We start from the raw sequence: 17,524 nt of genomic DNA, 5'->3' as shown, positions 1-17,524 counted from the left end.
TTCTGCTCTTCAGGCATTTTCTAATTATGATTAGTAATTCCATTGATCTTGCACTGAAAGCAAATAAATTATCCAGCAGAATATCATAGTCATTTGTATCAAAAAAGCCTTTCAGGAAGCCCCATGTGGCTTTGTTTTTGGCTTTCCCACTTGCAACTCTTCCGGGGTACCTTCAGAAGGTCAAGAGTGAATGACTTAATAATGAAAAGCCAATATGAGTGGAAACCTTTGCAAATGAGCTATGCCCTTTGAAAAAATGGTTTTTATTCACTTATTTAGGTGTAATGTCAGCTCTCTGACTTGTTAAACTTGCTCTGTGGGTGGATTACCACGAGAGAATGATCCAGATGCACAGTAAGTTGCTCTCTTTCTTCAAAGCTGCGAAGGACAGGTCCTTTCTTGGCTGCTGCTAAGGGATCCTGACATTAAAAGTTTTATCTCAGCCACCAGCTAATACTCTGGTGTATTTAGATTTCCTGATCATAGAAGCAAACTTCTCACAACCATAAATTTTTCTTCAGTGCATTGCTAAAATAAAAGTTGCTATTAAATCTATAACCTTCACATTTGCATCCCTACTTCCCTCCCTCTGTTCACCTTCCTTCCTTCCTCCCTGCCTACCTTCCATCCTTTTCCTTCCTCCTTTCATTATTCCTTTTTTTCTTCCTTTTGCCCTTTCCTCTTTCTTTTATTTCTAAAATTTTCTTGACACATGAAGCTAGACTCCCTCAATCTGTCATACTCATTGTTGTGGAGATATCACTGGAGAGTCATTTCTCAGAAAATAGTCAATTTTTCCCCATTGCCCTGCACTCCCTTCAAGCCCTCCACCCCTTCCTATTTACAAAGACTTTGTTTCCATTTTAGAATAAAAGATAGTATCCTCTGTGAGGGAATCTATACTTCATATGAATAAAAGGAAGCTGAGATGTGACCTAGAATCTAGTGGAATCACAGATGACTGAGGATATAGAAATGTATTGCCAGTACTGGGATCCCGGGATGTGCACAGAACAGGTCTCTTTTCAAGAAAGTAATTGCTCTTTAGTTCAATTGCCTTCCAGCTTCCAGCTACACCAACTTCCAGATCCACCGCAGCTTCATACTTAATGCCCATGGTTGAGGGCTGAAATAGTGGGGTTGCTAAGTCTTTGCCATTGAAGCCCAATGCAGAACTCTCTAAGAAGTTACCTTAACTCCCACCTTCCTTCTAGGTGGGCTTAGACTGTCAGATATGTACCATGGTCTTAGGCTCTCTGCTTAATGCTACTTTCTCCTCCTTTGATTTTTCTCAGAAATTATCCCACAGTCAATTTATTGTGCTTATATCTCCATCATCACCTCTGTCGTGAGGATGGCCCACCCTGATCTGAGTAGATTAGTAACTAATTTTTTAAAAATAAATTATTTAAATCAATTGCTATTGATTAATTATTTAAATGTAATTACTGTTACAAATTTATTAAATCAAGGATCATAAAATTACTATAAAAGTCTCTACATTTAATGAATTTTCTTTCTTTAAAAGAGATACTATTCCTTTGATCAAATCACTAAGCCCATGCAAATGTCTCTGTGAAAACTCTGAATTGTCAGTCTTGTATTATCTAAGGGAAGCTTTGGGAGGGATTACCATAACTGCACAGTCAGAGTATGCATTATAACTGGAGAAATTCAGGACAATAATAGCAAAAAAATTTACAGTTTTAAACATCTTTATCACTCGATGGATCAATGAGTCCTGTTTGAAGGAATGTGTGATTTACATAACTATTAAATGCAAATTACAGATTACTGAGTTCCACCTGTGATTTCTTTGACATATTTTTAACTTCCTGAAGTACAGTCTAAGAAAGCAAACTAAAACTAAAAAATACAAAATTATGTCGTATTTCTACTGGTTAAAAATTTTTCCCAGAAAACAGATTGCTAAGAGTTCAAAAGGCACACTTCCAGTTATGTGTTTTTATGCAGAGTGTGAAATAATAGGCTTTTTAATGTTGTTGAAAGAATAACCATTTATAGATGAGAGCTCTCACATCAAAATGAATGCCTCATACCCTGAAGTAGCTGGCATAGCCTGGTAAAGTTTATAGTCTTTGGAAAGTAAATGAACTTTATCTGTGCCTCTGCTTTCTCCCATATAAAATGAGAACAATAATATAATTTACTGCACAGGGTTAGCATGAGAATGAAATATGTAAAGATGATAGTATGATATGGCACTCAATTACCACAATAACGTTATCTTCTGCAATGAATATATAGCAGTACTGAAGTTCTAAAACACTAACATAATTTTTTTCATTAATTTTATTGGTACTTTTTAGGCATACAGTACTGTTATATTAATCATTGGGATCTTGTACCTTTACATGACAGGTCTTGGTTCTTATTTTTTCCCCATACTCCTGCCCTCTCTTCACACATCCACCCTTTCCTATTTACAATGACTTTGTTTCCATTTTTTCCTTTTCTCATATTTTTACTTTTCCCTTCTTTCCTTTCCCCTACCCTTCCCACTTCTTTCTTACCAACAATATCAGCATCCTTGAAAAGAGTTATACCACACCCATGTGCACACATTCATGTACTTGTACACACACAGTTTGTAAGGGCAGCAAAAAAATAATGTGTTGTGCTGAGGTATATGATGAATCTGGTATTGTACATAAGGCCACAGAACATGTCCCATTGAAGAAATGGCCAAATACAGACGCAATGCGGATATTGAAAGTTCTTAGCAATGTGATATTATAAGTTTTGAGTAACTGTACAAAATGATGTAAGTTAATTTCTTTTCTAAGATTTGGAAAGCCCTTTTAAGGCCACCACTTGGAGAACAAATAGGAATTCAGATATTCTGCTGACCAGAAGTAGATTCCCCAAGAAGTAAACAACATTTCAACATCAAAAGAGTCCTTCAACTTCATAGATCCCTAAGAAACCCAGGAGTTTCTGGGAGTTATGAAATATTCTAGGTGGAGCTAAGAAGCTAAGCTGCAAAAAGTGGTGTTAATAAGCATTGCTTGAAAACGTCCTAAAGTTTCACATAGAAAGTCATTTGGATTGCTAAGAGAACAAAAATGTTTTGCTATGTCATTTCTTATTTTACATGAATATCCAATATTTAAATATATATGCAATACTACTTACCCTCTAGCCTTTAGACAAATTTTTGCTATTTTCTCTCTGTCTCACACTTCCTGTTTATTTTCTGGTGGTTCTCAAACTTCTATTTATTTTATTGTTGTTGTTCCTGTACTGGGAATCCAACTCAGGACCTTGAACTTGTGAGGCACGCATGGTGCCACTGAGCTAAATCCCTGGCCCTTAAACTTCTAATTAGTAGAAAATGGATAAATATTTCACATTGTTTTCCTTTCCATAAACCAGTGGTGGTTGATATCAACTGAGGTTGTAGATTTTATTTCAAATATCAATGAAAAGAAGCAGCATTTGTTGATGTTAAAATGATATGCAGTACAGAATACTTTTTACCACTTCTATTCAGGCTAATATTGGAAGTTCTAGTCAGAGAAACTGGAGGAGAAAAATATAAAAGATAATAGAATGTTTGTAAATGGGAGGAGTGGAGGAGATGAAGGGAGTGCAGGGACAAGGAGAAAAATGAAAACCAAGACCTTTCATGTAAAGGTACAAGATTCCAATAATGAATGTAATTGTACTGTATGCCTAAAATGTACCAATAAACTCAATGAGAAAAAAAAGAAAAGTCTTTTGGAGTGCACAAGAAAGAGGCATCTTAGACATCTCAGTTACCAAAGACCATTTCTAATCATTTCAGATTAAACTACCTGAAATTGTTTATATTTGAGCATTTTTAACCTGTAATGTTACTTCATATGAATCAACCTCACACACAGAATCTGAGAAAGAAAACTTGGTGTCAAAGACTTTTACGTAGTTACTTAGTGATATCCTTTTGACTACAATAAAAACCCTTGCACAGCATGTGACACTAGCACATGTGAAGACAACTTGGCAGGGCAGCGACCACGTGGGACTGAAAAGATGTAAGTCTAATTGATCTCCTGGCTTGGCTTTCTAGTTTGTGCACAATAAATTTCTGTTTGACTAGGGGAAAAAAAGATAATAAAATTGGATAGAAAGAAGTATAGTCTCTGTTTATAGATGCCATGGTCTTATGTATAAATAGCTCTGAAGATAATGCATACACACAAAAGTTAAAATTAACAAATTTAGAACACAAAATCAGTATGCAAAAATCACCTTGCATTCCTTTACAGGAGCAATGAAAAATCTGAAAAAGAAATTAAGAAAAAATACAATTTACAAGAGCATCAGGAATTTTGCACAAGAAAGTGAAAGATTATTATATAATGAAAAAATTTAAATGTTCAAGAAATTTAAAGTGGACAAAAATAAAAGGAAACACATCCTATGTTCATGTATCGGAAGGCTTAATGTTGTTACGATGCTAATATTACCAAAGTAATTAGAGCTACAATGTAATCCCTATCAAAATTGCAATGATATTTTTAAACTGTAAAATATCCATTCTAAAATTCATGTGAAATATCAAGGAACTCCACATAGTCCAAAACCTTTTGAGAAAGAATAAAGTAAAACAATTTAAACCTACTGATTTCAGAAATTATTGTAAAGCTATAATTATTAAAGCTACATGGTACTGGCATAAAATACATATGAAGAGATATACCTTAGAGATATCAGAGCTTCATTGCAGACAATCATATTAATGTTAGTCATACAATATAGCAAATCAAATTGCTGCCTCTGTGCAAATTGAAATGATTTTACACTATATACATAAATTGTATAATAAAGGCTTTATGTTGTAAAAACTATGTATATCCCTTGAAAATATTTCATTTCAAATTTTATTTCAAAAACTTAATCTGAGCATTCAGTGAGTCATTTTTTTTCTGACTGAGTTTATTGGTACTTTTTAGATATACAATACAGTTACAATCATCATTAGCATCTTGTACCTTTACACAACAAGTCTTTGTTCGGATGTTTTCTCCATAGCCTTGCCCTCCCTTCACCCCTCCCTTCCTTCCCTATTTACAAAAACTTTTTTCCATTTTTTCTTTTCTCATATTTTTTCTTTTCCCTTATTTCCTTTCCCATAACCTTCCCACTTCCACTATATCTTTAGCACTTTTTCCTAGTTCACATTTTCAATTATACCATTTAGATATTATTTACACTTTTAGTTTTTCACACCAGAGAAACTATTTGGTGTTTACACATGTGGGACTTATTTATTTCTCTTAAGAGTATGACCTCAATATGCATCCATTTTCCTATGAATGACTCTAATTTCTCACTCTTTATGGATGAGTAGTATACCTTTTTATAGAAAAACCACATCTTTTCCTCTAGTCTCCAACTGATGGGAAATTGAGCAGTTTCCAAGTTTTAGCTATTACAAACTGTGACATTATAAACATGGATGTGCATATATCACTGTGGTATGATTCTTTAAAATCTCTTGGAAGGATACCCAGAAGAGGGATAGCTGGGTCAAGTGGAACCTCTAATCCCAGCTCTTTGAGGTATCTCCATATTGATTTGCACAGTGGTTGCACCAGACTGCACTCCCACCAACAGTGGAGAAGGCTTCCTTTCTCCCCACAGCCCCATCAACATTTGTTATTGGTTGATTTCTTGATAGCAGCCATTCTTTGTGGGGTGAGGTGGAATCTCAGTGTTGTTTCCATCTGCGTCTCTTGAATGACCAGTGATGTTGAATATTTTTTCATATATTTATTTGCCAGTTTTACTTCTTTGAGAAGTGTCTGTCCCTTTCAATTGCCCATTTTTAAAGTGGGTCTTTATATTTGAGGGGCCTGATTTTGGAAACAGCAAGTCATTTTTAACTGTGGAAAGTCTTTCCTCCATTTTGATAGATGCTGATTGACTGGAGTAATGACTGCTGAACATTAGGAGTAGAAAATAAAATGGTGATTCCTAGCAGCAAGGGAACAAGAATGAAAAAAGAATATATGTGTTAGTTCAAGTGTTCATTGTTTCAGTTAGGAGGAATAAGTTTTAATGATCTGCTGTACAGCAGGGCTATAATCATTAGCAGTAATGATTTGTAATTTTGCAAAAGTTCTAAAGAGTAGATTTTAAATATTCTCAGCACATCAAAAAATATGATAAGCAGATGAAGTGACAGACATGTTAATTCGCTTAATGTAATCATTCCACAATATATATCAAAACATTACACATTGCCACTTAACTTGAGGCAATCATTACTTACCAACTAAAAACGAAGTTTTATCTTATTCATCAGACTGTCTCTTCACTGTGTTGGTAGATTCTTTGCTGTACAGAAGCTTTTAATTTAATATAATCATATTAGTTGATGTTTGGTATTATTTCTTGTATGATGGGGTTCATATTCAGAAAGTTCTTGCTTATGTCCATGTTTGCAAAATTTTTACCTATTTTATCACACAGTATATTAAATGTTTCTGTTTTTATATATAGGTCTTTGATCCATTTTGATTTGATTTTAGAATGGAGAGAGCATTATGGTCTGGATTCATTCTTCTGAATGTGTATATAAAGTTTACTCAGCACAATTTGTTAAAGAAGCTATAACATATGAACCTGTGGATAAAGGACTATCTAGAAAAAAAAGACTAAAAAAAAATGGAACCTCAAAAATAAAAGACCCAATCAAATATTGGCAAAATTGAAATGAATTTATACTTCTTAAATGGCGAAATACAAAAGGCCAATGATTATGCTAAAAAATTTCACACTTTGGCCATTAAAAATGCAAAAAAATACCCCATTGAGATTTCATTTTACTCCAGTAAAAAAGCTATAATCAAGAACTTAAGCTGGGTGTGGTGGCACTTGCCTGTAATCCCAGCACTTGGGAGGCTGAGGCAGGAGGATCCCTGTGAGTTCATGACTAGCCTGGGCTACACAGTGAGTTCCAGGTCAGTCTCAACTACATAGTAAAACCCTGTCTCAAAAAAACAAAAAACAAACAAACAAAAAGAACTCAAAAAGCTATGAAAACAACATTCCATTTCACTTCAGAAAGAATGGCTGCTATCGGAATCAACACAAGGGAGCAACCACTGTGGCAATCAAAAAAGTAAGATTAGAGGTTCCATTTGACTCAGCTACTCCCCCTAAAATTAAAAGAATCATACCACAGCAATATATGTGCACCCATGTTTATAGCAGCATGTTTTGTAATAGCTAAAAGTTGGAAACAGCCCATCAACTGGAGACTGGATAAAGATGTGTTTTTTTAAAAAACATAAAATGGAGATCCTGTCCTCCCTCTGGCCTGTGTCAAGCCAACCGGTTAGGACTGGCTGGCCTCCTGGTGGGCCTACCCTCGCTCCACCCTCGCCTTGCCTGCATCCACCTGAAGGAGCGTCTGGCCTGCATCAGTTCAACTGGTGAGGACTGGCTGGCCATGTGGGTACCTCTGCAATATCTGTCCCACCGTGCTCTCATGCCTCCTGATTCTGCCAGTTCTTCTATCCACTCTGCACAGGCACAGGTGGCCATAAAGGTCATTTTTTGAGCTCCAGAAGATAGAACAGAAGTGAACAATCACAATAAAGGCACATCAGATCTCCATAGTTGGTAAGTTGGAGAGATCACCACCTTCCATCAGAACTTTGAACATCTTCAGAAAAAGGGCAGAGGTACTGGCAGCAGAACCTTGGAGAGTTCAACTCCGCAGTGCAGGGAGTTCAATTTGGGCCTTGCACCCCAAATTCAGCCTGAACCTAGCGGGTCAGTCATTGGCTAGCAGAAACTGAATGACTTAGATCTGCACATGGCTGTGCACATTGACTATTGTGACAGCAGAGATATAGTCTAAAACAGGCCCTTCAAATTCTTTTTCTTCTTTTTTTTCCTCATTCCACTCTGAAAATTTTCTATTCTGTCTTCTTTTTACAACTCACTCTCTTGCTCCCCAATATTATTCTCCATCTCCCTTCCGGTTCCTGTTTCTGCCCTAACTCGGATCTCTTATTGTTTTTTCTTCTCTCTATATTTTCTTTTCTTCTCCCATTTTCCTTCACTCAAGGGTCAATAGTTTCAAAGGAAAGTGAGCTCCTATTACTCTCAAGTTGTTATATTCTTATCCTTATTCTTGCACTCTGTCTTTCTCTCTTGTCTTCAACAGTTTCCTAAAGTTTGAGTGGTCATCCTGTGTCCTCCTGCTCCACTTGAAACCTTCTCCAATTCTACCTATCTACTCCTCTCATCCTAACTCTGTCTAAGCACCCATGCTAAAGGGTAAAAATGCTATATTGAAGAGTTTCTCTGTAAATATATTTTGGGCTGCTCCTTGATTTTGATTTGATTCACATGGTTTAAAGGTGATAGATTAATGACTACCAGAAATGATTAATTTGTAAACTGTGCTTGATCCTACTGTATTGCTGATTATATCAATTGGGCTAAAGGGTTGTTTTTGTTTTTTTTTGGGGGGGGTACCAGGATTGAACTCAGGTCCTTGCACTTGCAAGGCAGTCCACCGAACCACTGAGCTAAATCCGTGGCCTGCTAAAGGGTTGTGATTGATTCAATGAGATGTCCTTTCTGATATTATGAAAATGAGAATGTCTATGAGTCATTAGAGACTCATAAGCTAAAGCACAACTATACCTGAAAGATTTACAAAATAACCCAGGAATTAAACCATGGACAACACAACAAAGATAAAAATGAGAAACACTTGAGCAAGACACAATGACAGACTTCCATTTCACCAACAGCAAACTCTAGGGGAAATGAGGTTGAAAAGTCTCACAGTCAACCACCAGGACACCCTGAACTCACAGCACAGGAAGTAACAAAACAGATCAATCAGGCTCTAGAAAAATTAAAAACAGAAATAATTTCCCAGATAACTACAGAAATGGTGAGCAAAATGAAAGACATGATTAGAAAATCCAGAAGAGAAACTGTCAAAAAAATAGATGATCTCAGGACGATGATAGAATCCATGAAGGCCCAGTATAAGAAAGAAATGGAAACCATGAATGCAAATAAGTAAAGAAATGAAATGCATGAAACAGATTCAAACAGATATCCAGGAGATTAAAAACTATTGAAAATTTTTGCAGCGGGAATAAAGAAGGTAAAGATAGAATCTCATATATAGAAGATAGGATTGCAATCAATGACCCTGAAAAGAGAGATCTCTTAAAAACAGTAAGGAATAATGAGAAATTGATCCAACAATTCATAGATGATGCAAAGAAGAATAACATAAGACTACTAGGAATCCATGAAGTAGCAGGAGAAAATACAAAAGACTTAAAGAAACTGTTCACAGAAATAATGACAGAAAACTTCCCAAACAGAGGGGGAGAATTGGACATACAAACAGTAAAAGAAAAGAAACAAATCACATGCAAAGGAAAGCCCATCAGAATCACAGCAGACTTTTTAATACAAATCCTCAGGTCAAGGAGAGCCTGGAGTGAGGTATTTCAAGTGCTAAAAGAAAACCTCCACCGTAGACTGATGTAGCCTGCAAAAACTCGCTTTCAAAATGGGTGGGGAAGTAAGATAATTCAATGACAAAGAACACCTGAGAAACTTCATGAATATGAAACCAGCACTACAAGGAATTCTAAACAATATCCTAGCAAAAGACAATGAAGGTCACAACAAAGCAAATCAAATAGGCAAGGCAAGAAACTAAAAGGAGAGGGGGGAAAAGAAAAAAAAAGTTAACAAAAGGATAATAACATGGAGATAAGTCAAAACATATCAGTTATAACCATCAATGTCAATGGCCTCAACTCACCAATCAAGAGAAACAGACTGGCAGAATGGATTAAGAAGCAAAATCCAACAATATGTTGTACATAAGAAACATACTTAGTGCAGAAAGAATCCCATAGAATGAAAGTGAAAGGGTGGAAAATGATTCTCCATGTGACAGAAGCCCCCCAAAAACGCAGGTGTAGCTATCTTATTTGCAGACAATGTATTTCAAAGAAAAACTAATTAAGAGAGACAAAGAAAGCCACTACAGACTTGTAAAGGGAACAATTTAAGAGGAAGAGATGACAATAATAAATATATATGCACCAAATATTAATGCCCCCAACTATATAAAATGAATATTAAGCAACATGGAAAACCAAATAAGCACAAACACAATTGTAGTGGGGAACCTAAACACCCCATTTTTCTATCACAAATAGACAGATCATCTTGGCCAAAAATCAACAATGAAATACCAGAACTGAACCAAGCTTTTGAACATATGGACTTAATTGATGTCTATAGAGTGTCTCACCCAACAAAATCAGAATATACATTCTTTTCAGCTGCACATGGGTCATTTTCCAAGATAGACCACATACTAGCTCATAGAACAGGTTAGAATAAATACAAAGGAATTGAAGTTATCCAATGTATATTATCAGATCATACTGCAACCAAGCTGGAGATCAATAGCATAAGAAACCATAGGAACTTCACAAACACATGGAAATTGAACAACACTCTCCTGAACATTCTTTGGGTCAAAGAGGAAATTCAAAGAAGAAATTAGACAGTTTTTACAAATAAATGATAACACCAACACAACATTCAGGAATGCATAAGACAAAATGAAAGTAATTCTACATGGAAAATTCATAGCAGTGAATGCACACAAGAGGAAAACAGAGCAAGCTGAAATAAACAATCTAATGATGAATCTTAGACTCCTAGAAAAATAAGAGCAAGAAAACTCCAGAGCTCATAAAAAAGAGCAAATTATAAAGGTTAGAGCACAAATCAATACAATGGAAACTAAGAAAATGATACAAAAAATCAGTGAAACAAAGAGTTGGTTTTTTGAAAGAATAAATAAAATTAATAAACTCTTAGATAACCTTGTCAAAAAAATAAAAGAAAAGGCTCAGATCCATGCAATTAGGAATGAAAAAGGTGAAGTCACAACAGATCCAGCAGAAATCCAGAGGACCATCAATACATACTTTGAGAACCTGTGCTCTAATAAAATGGAGAACATGGAAGAAATGGACAGATTTATAGATATTTATGAATTGCCAAATTTGAACAGAGAAAAAAATCTAAACACCCCATTTAAAATCAGCAAAGCTGAAAATGTAATTAAAAGTTTACCAGTGAAGAAAACCCAGGTCCTGATGGATTCACCACTGAATTTTACAAGACATTTAGAGTAGAACTACCTCCACTACTCTTTAAACTTTTCAATGAAATTGAAAGGGAAGCAATACTTCAAAATTAATTCCTGGAAGCAAGTGTTACTTTGATTCCCAAAACAGGGAAAGATGCAGCTAAAAAGAGAACCACAGGCCAATCTCCTTAATGAACATAGATGAAAAAATCCTTAATAAGATACTGGCAAGCAGAATACAGAGGGTCATCAAGTACATCATATACCCTGAGCAAGTTGGATTTATTCCAGGGATGCAAGGATGGTTCAACATACATAAATCAATAAATGTAATACACTATATTAACACAGTGAAGGACAAAAACCATATGATCTTCTCAATAGATGCAGAAAAAACATTCGACAAAATTCAACACCCATTCATGATAAAAAATCCTGCCAAAAATTGAATAGATGGTCTACATCTCAAATTAGTAAAGGCTATCTATGAAAAACTAACAGCCAACATCATATTAAATGGCCAAAAACTAAAAGCCATCAATTTAAAGTCAGGAACAAGTCAAGGATGTTCACTATCACTACTCTTCTGCAATATAGTTCTGGAAACATTAGCCACAGTGATTCGAAAATAGAAAGAAATTAAAGTGATAAAGATAGGAAAGGAAGAAGTTAAACTGTCATTATTTGCTGATGATATGATACTCTACATTGAAGACCCAAAAAATTCCACCAAAAGACTTCTGGACTTAATTGGCACTCTCAGTGGAGTAGCTGGATACAAGGTCAACACTAAAATATCAATAGACTTCCTGTACACAAATAACAGACCCTTTGAGAGAGAAGTTAAGGAAATAATTCCTTTCACAATAGCATCCAAAAAATGAAGTATCTAGGAATCAATCTAGCAAAAGACATCTGCACTAAAAGCTACAGCACTCTGAAAAAATAAATCAAAGAGGATATAAGATAATGGAAAGTTATCCACTGCTCCTGGGTAGGAAGAATCAACATAGTGAAATTGGCCATGCTACCCAAACTGCTATACAGATTCAATGAAGTGCCGATTGAAATTTCAGCAGTATATTTCACAGAACTAGAAAAAATAATCCAAAAATTCATTTGGAACAAGAAGAGACCTAGAATAGCAAAAGCCATTTTAGGCAATAGAGACATTGCAGTGGGTATAACAATTTCAAATTTGGAACTATACTGCAAAGACACTGTGATAAAACCAACATGGTACTGGCAAAGAAACAGACCCGAGGACCAGTGGAATAGATTGCAAGATACAGAAACAACTCCAGATGTACTCAACTACCTCAGCTTTGACAAAGAAGCCAACCATCCTCACTGGAGGCAAGAAAGCCTGTTTAATAAATGGTGTTAGAAAAACTGGATCTCAACCTACCAAAGATTAAAACTAGACCATTATCTTTCACCATGCACTAAACTAAAATCCAAGTAGATTAAAGATCTAAATATTTAAAAAGAGACACTAAATTTGCTGAAACAGAAGTTAGGCAGAACTCTTGAAGACATTGGCATGGGAAAAGACTTTATGAACAAATCCTCAGTAGCACAGAAACTAGCACAAAGAATCAACAACTGGGATCTCATCTTATTCAATAGCTTCTGCACTGAAAAAGAAACCATCAAGAGAAGTAAGAGACAACCTACAATGTGGTAAAAAATTTTTACCAGCTGCTCCTCAGACAAAGGTCTATTATCCATAATATATGAAGAACTCAAAAAAATCAGGCACCCCAAATATAAAGACCCGATTTAAAAATGGGCATCTGAAATGAATAGACATTTCACAGACAAAGAAGTAAAAGCAGTAAATATATGAAAAAATGTTCAACTTCACTGGTCATTCAAGAGATGCAGATGAAAACAACACTGAGATTCCACCTCACCCCACAAAGAATGGCTGCTGTCAAGAAATTAACCAATACCAAATGTTGGTGAAGTTGTGGGGAGAAAGGAACACTTCTCCATTGTTGGTGGGAGTGCAGACTGGTGCAACCACTGTGGAAATCAATATGGAGATACTTCAAAGAACTAGGATTAATGGTTCCATTTGACCCCGCTATCCCTGTGCTGGGTACCTTTCCAAAAGAATTAAAAGAATCATACCACCGGTGATATATGTGTGCCTGTGTTTATAGTGTCACAGTTTGTAATAGGTAAAACTTGGAAACGGCCCAATTGCCCATCAGTTGGAGACTGGATGAAGAAGATGTGGTTTTTCTATAAAATGGAATACTACTCAGCCATAAAGAATGAGAAATTAGTCATTCATAGGAAAATGGATGCATACTGAGGTCACACTCTTAAATGGAATAAATAAGTCCCACAGGTGTAAATACCAAATAGTTTCTCTGGTGTGAAAAACTAAAAGTATACATAAGATCATAATGGTATAATTGACCATGTGAAATAGGGAAAAAAAAGGCTAAATATGTCGGGGAACTGGGAAGGTTATGGGAAAGGAAATAAGGGAAAAGAAAAAACATAAGAAAGCAAAAAAATGGAAACAAGTTTTTTTGTAAACATGGAAGGGAGGCGGGGGTGAAGGGAAGGCAGGGCTATGGGGAAAAAATGAGAGCCAAGACCTGTCATGTAAAGGCACAAGATGCCAATGATGAATGTAACTGTACTGTATACCTAAAAATAACCAATAAACTCCATTAAGATAAATAAATAAAAATAAAATTGAGTACTACTCAGCCATAAAGTATAAGATACTAGAGTCATTTATGGCTAATTGCATGCACATTGAGGCCACACTCAAGTGAAATAAATACAACACACATGTGTAAATACTGAATAGTTTCCATGCTGTGAGAAATTAAAAGTGTAAATAAGAATTAAAATGTATAATTGATAATATGAAATAGGAAGAAAAGTTCTAATTGGAAGTTGGAGGGGTAGGAGAAAGGAAAAAAGGGAAAGGAAAAATATGAGAAAAGGAAAAAATGGAAATGTCTTTGTAAATTGGGAGGAGTAGAATGGTTAAGGTAGAGCACAGGTATGGGAAAAAGGTAAGAACCAATATGTATCATGTAAAGGTACAAATTTCCAATGATGAATGTCATCATATTGTATACCTAAACTGTTCTAATATACTTAATGAAAAAACAAAAAAGCAGCAAATGCTGGGGAAGTAGGGTGGAAACAGGAATTCTCCACATTTTTGTTAAGAATGTAAATTATTACAACTACTGTGGCAATCAGTGTTAACATTCCTTAGTAAAACAATAATAGATGTTCAGCTTGATCTAACTATTACTCATCTGGTTATCTTCCCAAAAAATTGCAGTCAACATATTATAATGATGTATGCATATTCATTTTTGCACACAATTCACAAGAGCTGATTATTTAAGCAGCCTACTTTTTCATCTGTAGATGAATGGTTAAAAAAAGTGGTACACAATAACATAGGCTATCATGTCTGTAGAGAAAAATAAATTCTTTTCCACTGTTGGTGAAAGTGTAGACTGCTGCAACCACTGTGGAAATCAGTGTGGAGAGTCCTTAAAAAAACTGGTAATGGAGGTTCCATTTAACCCAGCTCCCCCCCACTTCTCAGTGTCTTTCTGGCAGAATAAAAATCATCACACCACAATGATATATATACATGCATGTAAAAAGCATCATAGTTTGCAATAGCTAAACCTTGGAGACAACCTAAATGTCCATCGATTGATGAATGGATAAAGAAGATACAGGTTTTTAAAAAAATATAATGGAATATTACTCAGCCATTAAGAAGGATAATCTTGAGACATTTCTAGGTAAATGGATGAACCTTGAGACTATATGGTTAAGTGAAATAAATGGAACTTACATATGTAAATATCACTTTGTTTCTCTGATGTGAAAATTCAAAAGTGTAAATAAGGAAAAATATATAATAGACATTATGAAATAGGGGAAAAAGCTCAAATGGGAAGGAGATCTTGAAGGAAGAGTGGAAAAGGAAGAAAGGGAAAGGAAAAAAAGGAAAAAAAATGTAAGCAAAGCTTTTGGAAATAAAGAGGGAAAGAAGGGTTGAAGGGAGAGTAGGGGAATGGGGAAAAAAAGAGAAATTAAGATAAATCACGCACAGGTACAAATTCCCTATGATGAATGTGATGAGTATGTATATCTAAAATGTACCAATAAGCTTAATTAAGAAAAACATTTTTTAAATGTGATACATGTGAACAACAGAGTTCTGCTCAGCCATAAGGAAGGATAAATTTGTATAACTTGTAGAAAAATGAGTGGATCTTGAGTACCTAATGCTAATTGAAATAAATCAGACACAGAATACTATCAAATCATTTATATGAGATATCCAAAATATATAAATTAAAAGGAAAAATAAAAGAGAGATTGCAGAAAACGGAGGTTGGTTCTATGGAGAATATATATATATTCACCAGTCCACCAAGATGAATGTATTTACTATGATTACAAGCATATACTAATAAAAAATAAACATATCATTTCAAAAAATGAAATTTTATGGGCTGGGGATTTAGCTCCATGGTTCCAGCTCCTTCCTCACAAGTGCAAGGGCCCAAATTCTATCCCTGGTATAAAAAAATTAAATTTAAAAGGACCATTTAATGGGAAAAAATACAGTCTTTTAACAAATGGTATTATACCCTTACATTATCCCACATGAAAAACTTAACTCAAAATAGATCAATGATGTAATATAAGAGCGGAAACTATGAAACTCTTTACTTAGGGAAAATTTTTGTGAGAATGAATTTGGGAATTTTTTTGGAAATGACATCAAAATCACAGACCACAAAATTGCATTCTTTGAAGCTCATTAGATTTAGAAACTTTTGTACCACCAAGGATGCTAGTAATAGAATGTAAGAAATATTTACAAGTCATTCATCCAAGAAGGGGTTATTATATAGAATGCACACCTCCCACTACTGACGAACAATCCGCCAAACTAAAAGAGTGGATAAGTAATTTAAATAAGCATTTCTCTAAAACAAATATGCAGGTGGGCAATAGGGATCTAAAACATCACTGATCATCAGGAAATTGCAAATTAAATCTATAGTAAATCATCGCTTCACATGTTAGAAGGGCTATTATTAAAAAAGAAAATAATAAGTCTTGATGAGAATGTGGAGAAATTGGAAACCTTATGTAATGCTGTTGGGAATGTAAAATGATATAGAGCTGTGGAAAACAGAGTGGTGATTTTTCAAAAAATTAAACATGGAAGTGCAATATTGTATTTCTACTTCTGTACAGATACCCAAAAGAAATGAAAAGAAGGACTCAAGCATATGTTGGTGCATCTATGATCACATGAGTTTTTTCACAATAGGTGGAAAAGTCCCACATTTTTACTAGGAAATGGATAACAAAATGTGGTATATGCATTTAATGAAATGTGATTTGCCATTATAAAGGAAAGAAATTCTCACTTAACAGGTAAAAAAACTCACACCTAGATATTAAACTTGTTCAAAGATTACACAGAATATGGTAGAGGTAAAATCCTGAAGTAAGGAACTGAATTTCGAAGAATAGTGTTGAAATATATTTATCATGTATTTTTATGTATAATATATGTATAATAATCAACTCTAAATTATTTATAAATTATATATCTTAGTATAATGCTAACATTATATCAATGTAAACATGCATATATGATAATATAATTTTATAAGCTAGTATAATATATTATTATACACACCTAGTGTTATATAAATACAATGTATGGAATATGCTGCTTATGATAATATAGGATAAAATGCTTACTAAAATAAAAATACATAAAATACAATATACACCGCAATAATGACAATCATAAATATGTTGTGTATAATTATACAACATAAAGTTTGCCATTTTAACCATAAAAAGAACAAATGAAATTCTAACACAAACCACAATACGCATGAGCCTTAACTCATTCATTAAGCGAATGAGACACCCTCAAAATAATAAATATAATATGATTCCACATATGTGAAGCACCAAGTCTAGAAAATTTGTAGAAATACAAAGTGACCATTTACATCTTAGATTTTCTAAATCAGTCTTATAGCTATGATTGTTTCTTTGATGAGTTAAGAAAACAAGCATTTGATTACAGGAAGATACATTTCACTAGGTTGGAGTAAGGGGAATGGTATGAGAAGAAATAGGAACCAGCCATCTGAGATCTTCAGTGTGTAATTAGGGTCTGGCAGACTTGCTCTTTCAGGGTAAAGTCACTATCCAGAAATGTTGTGTATGCAAAAATTGTGTCATCAAATTTTCTTCTCTTCCTGACAGTTTTCCTGAAGGAAAACTTATTTTCAGACTGAGACCTTGATTATT

This window comes from Fukomys damarensis, unplaced genomic scaffold (genome assembly GCF_012274545.1).
Source record: "Fukomys damarensis isolate Sample0158 unplaced genomic scaffold, DMR_v1.0_HiC HiC_scaffold_39, whole genome shotgun sequence".
Taxonomy (NCBI): domain Eukaryota; kingdom Metazoa; phylum Chordata; class Mammalia; order Rodentia; family Bathyergidae; genus Fukomys; species Fukomys damarensis.
The sequence above is the reverse complement of the archived record's forward strand: the minus strand, read 5'-3'. Positions refer to the sequence as shown.